This window comes from Lolium perenne, chromosome 3 (genome assembly GCF_019359855.2).
Source record: "Lolium perenne isolate Kyuss_39 chromosome 3, Kyuss_2.0, whole genome shotgun sequence".
Lineage (NCBI taxonomy): Eukaryota > Viridiplantae > Streptophyta > Magnoliopsida > Poales > Poaceae > Lolium > Lolium perenne.
In genome coordinates this window covers 37,543,058-37,555,716 of record NC_067246.2, presented here as the reverse complement: position 1 = coordinate 37,555,716, position 12,659 = coordinate 37,543,058, and positions in this window count along the sequence as shown.

The following is a 12,659-nucleotide window of genomic DNA, read 5'->3' as shown; positions in this document are numbered from 1 at the left end:
TTCTGGTTTGAATATGTCTAGACCTTGTTTATCAACTTGAATGCTTACTATATGACATAAGAAAACTATTTGCTTTTGTTTTTCATTTTTCTGATTTTTTTGAATTTTGATGCCCATTTGAATCTTGTCAAATCCTAGGTCTGACCAAGATAATTTAAACAAGTTTAAAACATGAATATGAAAAGGGAAGCATGTATACTTCTTAGTCACTCTAAAATGAAGTTTTTGGGAGGTTTTTGAAAATTCCATGTTTGAAACCCAAAGGCACTTCTCTTCATGCCTGACTTCATAAGATAGAGTTTAGGGGTCAGGGGGTGTAGATACATGTGGTTTGTCTAGTTTGAATATGTCTAGACCTTGTTTAACAACTTTAATGCTAACTATATGACATAAGAAGACTATGTGCTTTGGTTTTTCATTTTTCTGATTTTTTTGAATTTTATGCCCATAAATCTTGGTCAAATCCTAGGTAGAAAAATCGATATACGTATCTATAATTAAATAGGTTAAACTAGAGTTTTGCCCTGTACTACAGATCAAGGTTCAAAAAAATCCAACTACGGGTTTCGAACAACACGATTCTAATCCAAGAATTTTTTCGACCTCATCCAAATGGCCTCAAACTATAGGGTTAGGGGGTATAGATACATGATTTGTCTGGTTTGGATATATCTAGACCTTGTTTATCAACTTGAATGCTTACGATATGACATAAGAAGACTATGTGATTTGGTTTTTCATTTTTCTGATTTTTAGGAATATTGTGCCCACCCATTTGTATCTTCATGAAATCCTAGGTTTGACACAGATAATTTAAACAAGTTTAAAACATGAAAATGAAAAGGGAAGCATGTAACCTTCTCAGTCACTCTAAATTGAAGTTTTTGGGAGGTTTTTGAAATTTTCAAGTTTGAAACCCAAAACCACTTCTCTTGATGCTTGACTTCATAAGACAAAGTTTAGGGTTAGGGGGTATAAATACATGATTTGTATGGTTTGAATATGTCCAAACCTTGTTTATCAACTGGAATATGCTTACTATGACATAAGAAGACTATGTACTTTGGTTTTTCATTTTTCTAAATTTTTTTAATTTTCTGCGCATTTGAATCATATCTTGGTCAAATCCTAGGTTTGACCAAGATTTAGACAACTTTAACACGTGAAAACGAATAAGTAAGCCTGGATCCTTCTTAGTCACTCTAAAATGAAGCTTTTGGGAGGTTCTTGAAATTTCCATGTTTGAAACCCAAAACCACTTCTCTTCATGATTGGCTGAGTTTAATTAGGGTTTTAGGGGTAGATATATACATGACTTTTCTGGTTTGAATATATATGTCTAGACCTTGTTTATCAACATGAATGCTTACGATATGACATAAGAAGACAATGTGATTTGGTTTTTCATTTTTCTGATTTTTTTGAATATTGTGCCCACCCATTTGTATCTTCATGAAATCCTAGGTTTGACCAAGATAATTTAAACAAGTTTAAAACATGAAAATGAAAAGGGAAGCAGCATGTAACCTTCTCAGTTACTTTAAAATGAAGTTTTTGGGAGGTTTTGAAATTTCCATGTTTGAAACCCAAAACCACTTCTCTTCATGCTTGACTTCATAAGACAAAGTTTAGGGTTAGGGGGTATAGATACATGATTTGTATGGTTTGAATATGTCCAGACCTTGTTTATCAACTTTAATGCGCTTACTATATATATGACATAAGAAGACTATGTACTTTGGTTTTTCATTTTTCTCGTTTTTTTATTTTCTCACAAGCATTTGAATCATATCTTGGTCAAATCCTAGGTTTGACCAAGATTTAGACAAGTTTAACACGTGAAAACGAATAAGTAAGCCTGGATCCTTCTTAGTCACTCTAAAATGAAGCTTTTGGGAGGTTCTTCAAATTTCCATGTTTGAAACCCAAAACCACTTCTCTTCATGATTGACTGAGTTTAATTTGGGTTTTAGGGGTAGATATATACATGATTTTTCCGGTTTGAATATATATGTCTAGACCTTGTTTATCAACATGAATGCTAGCTTACTATACATATGACATAAGAATGCTATGTGCTTTGGTTTTTCATTCTTTTGATTTTTTTCTGAATTTTTAGGGCCATTTGAATCTTGGTCAAATCCTTGGTTTGACCAAGATTTAAACATGTTTAAAACATGAAAATTAAAAGGGAAGTATGTATCCTTCTTATTTACTCTAAAATGAAGCTTTTGGGATGTTCTTGAAATTTCCATGTTTGAAACCCAAAACGACTTCCCTTCATGCTAGACTTCATAAGATCGACAGGGGGTAGATACATCATTTGTCTGGTTTGGATATATCTAGACCTTGTTTATCAACTTGAATGCTTACGATATGACATAAGAAGACAATGTGATTTGGTTTTTCATCTTTCTGATTTTTTTGAATATTGTACCCACCCATTTGTATCTTCATGAAATCCTAGGTTTGACCAAGATAATTTAAACAAGTTTAAAACATGAAAATGAAAAGGGAAGCATGTAACCTTCTCAGTCACTCTAAAATGAAGTTTTTGGGAGGTTTTTGAAATTCCCATGTTTGAAACCCAAAACCACTTCTCTTCATGCTTGACTTCATAAGACAAAGTTTAGGGTTAGGGGGTATAGATACATGATTTGTACGGTTTGAATATGTCCAAACCTTGTTTATCAACTTGAATATGCTTACTATATGACATAAGAAGAATAATGTCATGTAAATGAGTTAATTTGGATTTCCTACCCTTGAATCCATAGGAAAGTTTGTTCTAATGCACTATAATAATCAACCGAGTTTTTACACCAACAGGTATGTCACTTACGTGTGGTGCCCATGCGTGAGGTCCCACACTTCAGTGAGCACAAGTCACGTGCAATAGGTACGCAAACTCCCAGCCATCTTCTTTGTCAAGAGAAGATGCATCAGGATGCGTATTGGAAGCCTGTGGGTCCTTCTGGATCCTTCGGTTGTCCCTCTCACACAAAAAAAAACAAATCTCTCTCATTCTCGGCCTCGCTCGACTCGCTCGCTCGCTCGCTCGCACCTCCTGCTCACTGACAAACCCCTGCACAAAAGTCAACATCATCACCCGAAAAAGGGAAGACACCATAATGCTCTCCCTTCTTCTCTCCTTCCGAGTGATCCCTCTTCCTCCGAGTTTCACTCGACGGGCAAACACACATGTGCTGCATAGTAATAATAAAAAGGTAGAAAAATCAACCTACGAATCTATAATTAAATAGGTTAAACTAGGGTTTTGCCCAGTACTACAGATCAAGGTTCAAACCTTGTTTATCAACTTGAATATGCTTACTATATGACATAAGAAGACTATGTACTTTGGTTTTCGTTTTTCTGATTTTTTTAATTTTCTACGCATTTAAATCTTGGTCAAATCCTAGGTTTGACAAAGATTTAGACAAGTTTAACACGTGAAAACGAATAAGTAATCCTGGATCCTTCTTAGTCACTCTAAAATGAAGCTTTTGGGATGTTCTTGAAATTTCCATGTTTGAAACCCAAAACGACCTCTCTTCATGCTAGACTTCATAAGATCGACTGAGTTTAGGGTTAGGGGGTAGATACATGATTTGTATGGTTTGAATATGTCCAAACCTTGTTAATTTATCAACTTGAATGCTTACTATATGACATAAGAAGACTATATGCTTTTGTTTTTCATTTTTCTGATTTTTTTGAATTTTATGCCCATATATTTGAATCTTGGTCAAATCCTAGGTTTGACAAAGATTTAAACAAGTTTAAATTATGAAAATGAAAAGGTAAGCATGGATCCTTATTAGTCACTCTAAAATAAATATTTTGGGAGGTTCTTGAAATTTCCATGTTTGAAACCCAAAACCAGTTCTCCTCATGATTGACTTCATAAGACAGAGTTTAGGGTTTTAGGGGTAGATATATACATGATTTTTCTGGTTTGAATATGTCTAGACCTTGTTTATCAACTTGAATGCTTACTATACATATGACATAAGAATGCTATGTGCTTTGTTTTTTCATTCTCTTTTGATTTTTTTCTAAATTTTTAGGCCCATTTGAATCTTGGTCAAATCCTTGGTTTGACCAAGATTTAAACAAGTTTAAAACATGAAAATAAAAAAGGAAGTCTGTATCCTTCTTAGTCACTCTAAAATGGAAGCTTTTGGGATGTTCTTGAAATTTCCATGTTTGAAACCGAAAACGACTTCCTTTCATGCTAGACTTCATAAGATCGACAGGGGGTAGATACATGATTTGTCTGGTTTGGATATATCTAGACCTTGTTTATCAACTTGAATGCTTACGATATGACATAAGAAGACAATGTGATTTGGTTTTTCATTTTTCTGATTTTTTTGAATATTGTGCCCACCCATTTGTATCTTCATCAAATCCTAGGTTTGACCAGGATTTAAACAAGTTTAAAACATGAAATGAAAAGATAAGCCTGGATCCTTCTTAGTCACTCTAAAATGAAGCTTTCAGGAGGTTCTTGAAATTTCCATGTTTGAAACCCAAAACCACTTCTCTTCATGATTGACTTCATAATAAGACAGAGTTTAGGGTTTTAGGGGTAGATATATACATGATTTTTCTGGTTTGAATATATATGTCTAGACCTGGTTTACCAACTTGAATGCTTACTATACATATGACATAAGAATGCTATGTGCTTTGGTTTTTCATTCTCTTTTGATTTTTTTTCTAAATTTTTAGGCCCCCATTTGAATCTTGGTCAAATCTTTGGTTTGACAAGGATTTAAACAAGTTTAAAACATGAAAATGAAAAGGGAAGTCTGTATCCTTCTTAATTAGTCACTCTAAAATGGAAGCTTTTGGGATGTTCTTGAAATTTCCATGTTTGAAACCGAAAATGACTTCCCTTCATGCTAGACTTCATAAGATCGACAGGGGGTAGATACATGATTTGTCTGGTTTGGATATATCTAGACCTTGTTTATCAACTTGAATGCTTACGATATGACATAAGAAGACAATGTGATTTGGTTTTTCATTTTTCTGATTTTTTTGAATATTGTGCCCACCCATTTGTATCTTCATGAAATCCTAGGTTTGACCAAGATAATTTAAACAAGTTTAAAACATGAAAATGAAAAGGGAAGCATGTAACCTTCTCAGTCACTTTAAAATGAAGTTTTTGGGAGGTTTTTGAAATTTCCATGTTTGAAACCCAAAACCACTTCTCTTCATGCTTGACTTCATAAGACAAAGTTTAGGGTTAGGGGGTATAGATACATGATTTGTATGCTTTGAATATGATGTACTTTGGTTTTTCATTTTTCTGATTTTTTTAATTTTCTGCGCATTTGAATCATATCTTGGTCAAGTTTAACACGTGAAAACGAATAAGTAAGCCTGGATCCTTCTTAGTCACTCTAAAATGAAGCTTTTGGGAGGTTCTTGAAATTTCCATGTTTGAAACCCTGTTGCTGCCAAAACCCACCGGCGGGCAGCGACGGGCAACACAGTAGAGCCGGGAACAACCTAGGGCTGCGGCTGGCCGAGGTCCCTCCGAGCGACGGCCCGCAAAGCCTTCTGGTACACACGTCCGATGCTGATGCAAGGGCGTGCCACCTGACCTATACCTGGTCAGGAAGGTGATGGAGATGCCTCGCTTAGTTTCCTGCATGGCATACACGTAAACATTAAATACGAGCCTCGATCGGCTCTCAGGTTATCCTCTGAATCGGCTCAAGGAGCCGATCCACCCATGATTCGTACGAGGTGCACGAATATATGGTGGTCCTGCTTGATCAAGATAAAGCTAATGAGATCTACGACGATCTGGGGTTTTCACCGCATAATCGGATCATCCTACTCACGATTGGGCCTCGCAGGCACGCACGGTAATCGTAAGCCGATCCTAGATAGGGCCTAAAAACCAACACGAGGTTGATCCCCGGAACATCCTGTCTAGGACTAGCAAACGACACCCTACGTGCCGCTGGATCCTCCAACCCTTTGTAAGGCCTAACTATTGCAGATATTAAACTAATCCTCGATGCACGAGGAGCGATCGTAACGGATCGGATCTACTAAATAAAGATCAAGCGGGGTGCCGCCCCCACACCTGAGATAGGTGTGAGGACGGCTAGATATGCAAGGGTTGCACTACGATAGCATGTTACGCGAAGAACTATGCTAACCCTAACACATCTATGATAACTACGTTGCTCGCCATCAACAAGGCTTCAAGATGCGAGCAACGCATGAACAACGTGGAGCTTGTGCTGCCTAGATCGCAAGATGCGATCTAGGCAGCATGTTGCTTACCGGTAGAAACCCTCGAGATGAAGGAGTTGGCGATGCGCCGAGATTGATTTGGTTGGTTGAACGTTGGTTGTTGTTCATTCCATAAACCCTAGATACATATTTATAGTCCAAGGGACTTTCTAATTCAGGCGTGCACCTAACCGTGCACGGGTAAAACTCTATCTTCTAATCTAAGATGTAATCTACTACAATTAAAGATACACGGGCAATCTAGCCCAAACTCTTCATGCAAGGCCGCTTCAGAGATCTTCCATATGTAATCTTCCAAGCCCATCCCTCTTACGGCCCATCTCCTGATTTGGCCAAAATCTGGTGATAACACATGCCCCCCTGGTTTTGGCAATGATAATTTCAAAACCACTCTGTTTTTCCTTCGAAGGGTCATGTCGTGGCAGAGCAGACCTGGCGCAGTATTCTTCATCATGATGACCTGTCTTTCCAGCTTCTCTGCAAAATTCGATAGCTTTGGCATCGCTTCCTCGGAAACTGCAATGGCATTAAATTACCACCAGGCTTCTCATTATTTAACTGTGCCGATCGATTAGCTCTCTTCACCCCTTCCTCTGTTCTAGCCATCGGCACCAAAAAACCCTCCTCCCCTGTAACGATGTCTTCCTCTTCCTCTGTCTCCTCCGGCCTCTCCCTCCAGTCCTTCTCTTCGAGCGAGCCGGAGTGGAACTCCGATCACGCGCCAGAGGGCGACCTGCCTCTAACCGATGGGGAAGAGGACCTCAAGTTCCTCGTCAATGGGGAGCTGATAAGCGAAAGTGAAGACGACCTCCATCCCTGGGCGAAACCCACCTCCCCCGACGGGAAGGGGGAAGAAGTAGAGGAAGAGGAAGAAGAAGAGGAGGGGGGCTCCTCTCCCCCCGCTAAGCTTCTGCCGGCCAAGCGATTCCGCGCTTGGGCGGACAGCGAAGACGATGATGATGACAAGGAGGAAGAGGAGGAGGATGAATCCTCCTCCTCCATCAGGTATCCGCCGACCAAGCGCTTCCGCTCCTGGGCGGACAGCGAGGATGATGATGATGACGAGGAAGACGAACCTCCGGCCAAGGGCTGGGGTAGCAGCGACGAGGAGCTTCCTGGGAGCAGCGCCGACGATCTCGACGACGGCGATGATGAGGACAGCGACGACTAGTAGAATAGGACTAGTAGTAGCAGTGCACTAGGCACCAGATCCCTCTTTTGAGAGCCATCGGCTCTTTCTTGTAAAGCCGCTCCTTTGAATTAATGAAATTGTTCTTTCAATTAATCCAATTTCACTCCTTCCGCTAGTCATACCAAAACCGATAGCAACATATCGGATCCCTTTTCCTTTGGACGCCCGTGAAGCCGGACTCAAATGTCGATTAGACCGCCAGTCAAGCACTTCTCAAATTCAGGCTATGATTTGATATCTGACCATGATTTCTCGCAACCCCTTAGCCGATGACTACTCATCGGCTATTTTGAGAATCGAGTCCCTTTCTTGCAGCGACAGGACGGTCCAAAACCTGTAAAGCCGACGACCTCCTCTTCCGGTTCCTCTCCGTAGCTTTAGCAGTTTTCTTTTTGCAACACCTGAACTGCTTTCAGAGAAGATCACGATGCAGGGTCAGTCGATGCGACTCCAATCGGCTCCCAAAACAGAACATCTACCAAGTTAGCTGCCCCCCGAGCCTTAATCAAGGCGAGAATACCGGCAAGGACGCACAGGTTGTTGATCAGCTTTCTTCTACTGAACGTCGATGTTGATGCGAACTTTCTTGGTCTGGTGTGACTGTACTAGAGTCGATGGCTGTGCATCGGCTTCGCTTCTTGTGCAAATTTTTTTTATTGGCCGATTTTTCCTAATTGGCCCCCAATGTTTCACTGCACGCATGTTTACACATGTTTATCTGCACATGTTCATCTGACTATATGCCCCCCGAGCCAAATCTGCCAGATGACTGCAGATATCGGCTTTTGTGGTTAGCCAGGGCCCTGCACTTGCACGTCGGTTCCGCGAGGATTCGTGCTGATTTTCATCCGCCGACGTGGCCGCTGCCCAGTAGCTCGATGCTGAACACAAGCAAAACATGTGGTGAAGATAATTTTAGCCGATTGCTGGAATCGGCCTCCATATCGATTGAGGCGCTGACTGAAGGTTCTGTAATGCTCCTTCCTAATTTTTGGGGCCGATCACAAGGATCAGCCTTGCCACGTTTGCCCATCGCTTTGCTTCAGCTACTTGGTCAGGCTGGTGGATAAAACCAGCACAACCTTGATACGTCTCCAACGTATCGATAATTTCTTATGTTCCATGCCACATTATTGATGTTATCTACATGTTTTATGCACACTTTATGTCATATTCGTGCATTTTCTGGAACTAACCTATTAACAAGATGCCGAAGTGCCGATTCTTTGTTTTAGCTGTTTTTGGTTTCAGAAATCCTAGTAACGAAATATTCTCGGAATTGGTCGAAATCAACGCCCAGGGGCCTATTTTTCCACGAAGCTTCCAGAAGTCCGAAGACGAGACGAAGAGGGGCCACGGGGTGGCCAAACCCTAGGGCGGCGCGGCCCCACCCCTGGCCGCGCCGGCCTATGGTGTGGGCCCCCCGTGCCGCCTCTTGACTTGCCCTTCCGCCTACTTAAAGCCTCCGTGACGAAACCCCCAGTACCGAGAGCCACGATACGGAAAACCTTGCGAGACGCCGCCGCCGCCGATCCCATCTCTGGGATCCAGAGATCGCCTCCGGCACCCTGCCGGAGAGGGGATTCATCTCCCGGAGGACTCTACGCCGCCATGGTCGCCTCCGGAGTGATGTGTGAGTAGTCTACCCCTGGACTATGGGTCCATAGCTGTAGCTAGATGGTTTTCTTCTCCCCATTGTGCTATCATTGTCGGATCTTGTGAGCTGCCTAACATGATCAAGATCATCTATCTGTAATTCTATATGTTGCGTTTGTTGGGATCCGATGAATAGAGAATACTTGTTATGTTGATTATCAAAGTTATATCTACGTGTTGTTTATGATCTTGCATGCTTTCCGTTACTAGTAGATGCTCTGGCCAAGTAGATGCTTGTAACTCCAAGAGGGAGTACTTATGCTCGATAGTGGGTTCATGCCTGCATTGACACACGGGGACAAGGATGTGTAAAAGTTCTAAGGTTGTGTTGTCTTTGTTGCCACTAGGGATAAAACATTGATGCTATGTCTAAGGATGTAGTTGTTGATTACATTACGCACCATACTTAATGCAATTGTCTGTTGCTTTGCAACTTAATACTGGAGGGGGTTCGGATGATAACCTGAAGGTGGACTTTTTAGGCATAGATGCAGTTGGATGGCGGTCTATGTACTTTGTCGTAATGCCCAATTAAATCTCACTATACTCATCATTATATGTATGTGCATGGTCATGCTCTCTTTATTTGTCAATTGCCCAACTGTAATTTGTTCACCCAACATGTTGTTCGTCTTATGGGAGAGACACCTCTAGTGAACTGTGGACCCCGGTCCAATTCTCTTTACTGAAATACAATCTACCGCAATACTTGTTCTACTGTTTTCTGCAAACAATCATCTTCCACACAATACGGTTAATCCTTTGTTACAGCAAGCCGGTGAGATTGACAACCTCACTGTTTCGTTGGGGCAAAGTACTTTGGTTGTGTTGTGCAGGTTCCACGTTGGCGCCGGAATCCCTGGTGTTGCGCCGCACTACATCCCGCCGCCATCAACCTTCAACGTGCTTCTTGGCTCCTCCTGGTTCGATAAACCTTGGTTTCTTTCTGAGGGAAAACTTGCTGCTGTGCGCATCATACCTTCCTCTTGGGGTTCCCAACGAACGTGTGAATTACACGCCATCAAGCATATTTTCTGGCGCCGTTGCCGGGGAGATCAAGACACGCTGCAAGGGGAGTCTCCACTTCTCAATCTCTTTACTTTGTTTTTGTCTTGCTTAGTTTTATTTACTATCTTGTTTGCACTCTATATCAAAAACACAAAAAAATTAGTTACTTGCATTTACTTTACTTAATATCATGCATGTTTTTATTTCACTAGTTAAGCATAATGGAAAACAACAAAAATATGAGAGACCTTTATGAACTTTATCTTGAATTAGGACATGATGTGTTTGAAGAGAGAATTAAAAAACTCATGGAACTTTATATGCATGCTAATGGGAATGTTATTACTATGAATGCTTTGAACACCATTGTTGCTAATGCTATGGAAAATTCTAAGCTTGGGGAAGTTGGCTCTGATGAGCATGATCTTTTAAGTCCCCCAAGCATTGAGGAGAAAATTTTCTTTTATGATTACAATATGCCTCCTATATATGATGATAGCCACTTTGTTGAATTTGCTCCCACTACAACTAATAAAATTGATTATGCTTATGTGGAGAGTAATAATTTTATGCATGAGACTCATGATAAGAATGCTTTATGTGATAGTTATATTGTTGAGTGTGCTCATGATACTACTGAAAGTTATTATGAGAGAGGAAAATATGGTTGTAGAAATTTTCATGTTACTAAAATGCCTCTCTATATGCTGAAATTTTTGAAGCTACACTTGTTTTATCTTCCTATGCTTGTCACTTTGCTCTTCATGAACTTGTTTATTTACAAGATTCCTATGCATAGGAAGCATGTTAGACTTAAATGTGTTTTGAATTTGCCTCTTGATGCTCTCTTTTGCTTCAAATACTATTTGTTGCGAGTGCATCATTAAAACTGCTGAGCCCATCTTAATGGCTATAAAGAAAGAACTTCTTGGGAGATAACCCATGTGTTATTTTGCAACAGTACTTTGTTTTTATTTTGTGTCTTGGAAGTTGTTTACTACTGTAGCAACCTCTCCTTATCTTAGTTTAGTGTTTTATTGTGCCAAGTAAAGTCTTTGATAGAAAAGTAAGTACTAGATTTGGATTATTGCACAGTTCCAGATTTCTTTGCTGTCACGAATCTGGGTCTACCTCCCTGTAGGTAGCTCAGAAAATTAAGCCAATTTACGTGCATGATCCTCAGATATGTACGCAACTTTCATTCAATTTGAGCATTTTCATTTGAGCAAGTCTGGTGCCATTTTAAAATTCGTCAATACGAACTGTTCTGTTTTGACAGATTCTGCCTTTTATTTCGCATTGCCTCTTTTGCTATGTTGGATGAATTTCTTTGATCCATTAATGTCCAGTAGCATTATGCAATGTCCATAAGTGTTAAGAATGATTGTGTCACCTCTGAATATGTTAATTTTTATTGTGCACTAACCCTCTAATAAGTTGTTTCGAGTTTGGTGTGGAGGAAGTTTTCAAGGATCAAGAGAGGAGTATGATGCAACATGATCAAGGAGAGTGAAAGCTCTAAGCTTGGGGATACCCCGGTGGTTCACCCCAGCATATATCAAGAAGACTCAAGCGTCTAAGCTTGGGGATGCCCAAGGCATCCCCTTCTTCATCGACAACATTATCAGGTTCCTCCCCTGAAACTATATTTTTATTCCATCACATCTTATGTGCTTTGCTTGGAGCGTCGGTTTGTTTTTGTTTTTTGTTTTGTTTGAATAAAATGGATCCTAGCATTCACTTTATCGGAGAGAGACACGCTCCGCTGTAGCATATGGACAAGTATGTCCTTGGTTTCTACTCATAGTATTCATGGCGAAGTTTCTCCTTCGTTAAACTGTTATATGGTTGGAATTGGAAAATGAGACATGTAGTAATTGCTATAAATGTCTTGGGTAATGTGATACTTGGCAATTGTTGTGCTCATGTTTAAGATCTTGCATCATATGCTTTGCACCCATTAATGAAGAAATACATAGAGCATGCTAAAATTTGGTTTGCATATTTGGTTTCTCTAAGGTCTAGATAATTTCTAGTATTGAGTTTGAACAACAAGGAAGACGGTGTAGAGTCTTATAATGTTTTCAATATGTCTTTTATGTGAGTTTTGCTGCACCGGTTCATCCTTGTGTTTGTTTCAAATAAGCCTTGCTAGCCTAAACCTTGTATCGAGAGGGAATACTTCTCATGCATCCAAAATACTTGAGCCAACCACTATGCCATTTGTGTCCACCATACCTACCTACTACATGGTATTTTTCCGCCATTCCAAAGTAAATTGCTTGAGTGCTACCTTTAAAATTCCATCATTCACCTTTGCAATATATAGCTCATGGGACAAATAGCCTAAAAACTATTGTGGTATTGAATATGTACTTATGCACTTTATCTCTTATTAAGTTGCTTGTTGTGCGATAACCATGTTCACTGGGGACGCCATCAACTATTCATTGTTGAATTTCATGTGAGTTGCTATGCATGTCCGTCTTGTTTGAAGTAAGAGCGATCTACCACCTTA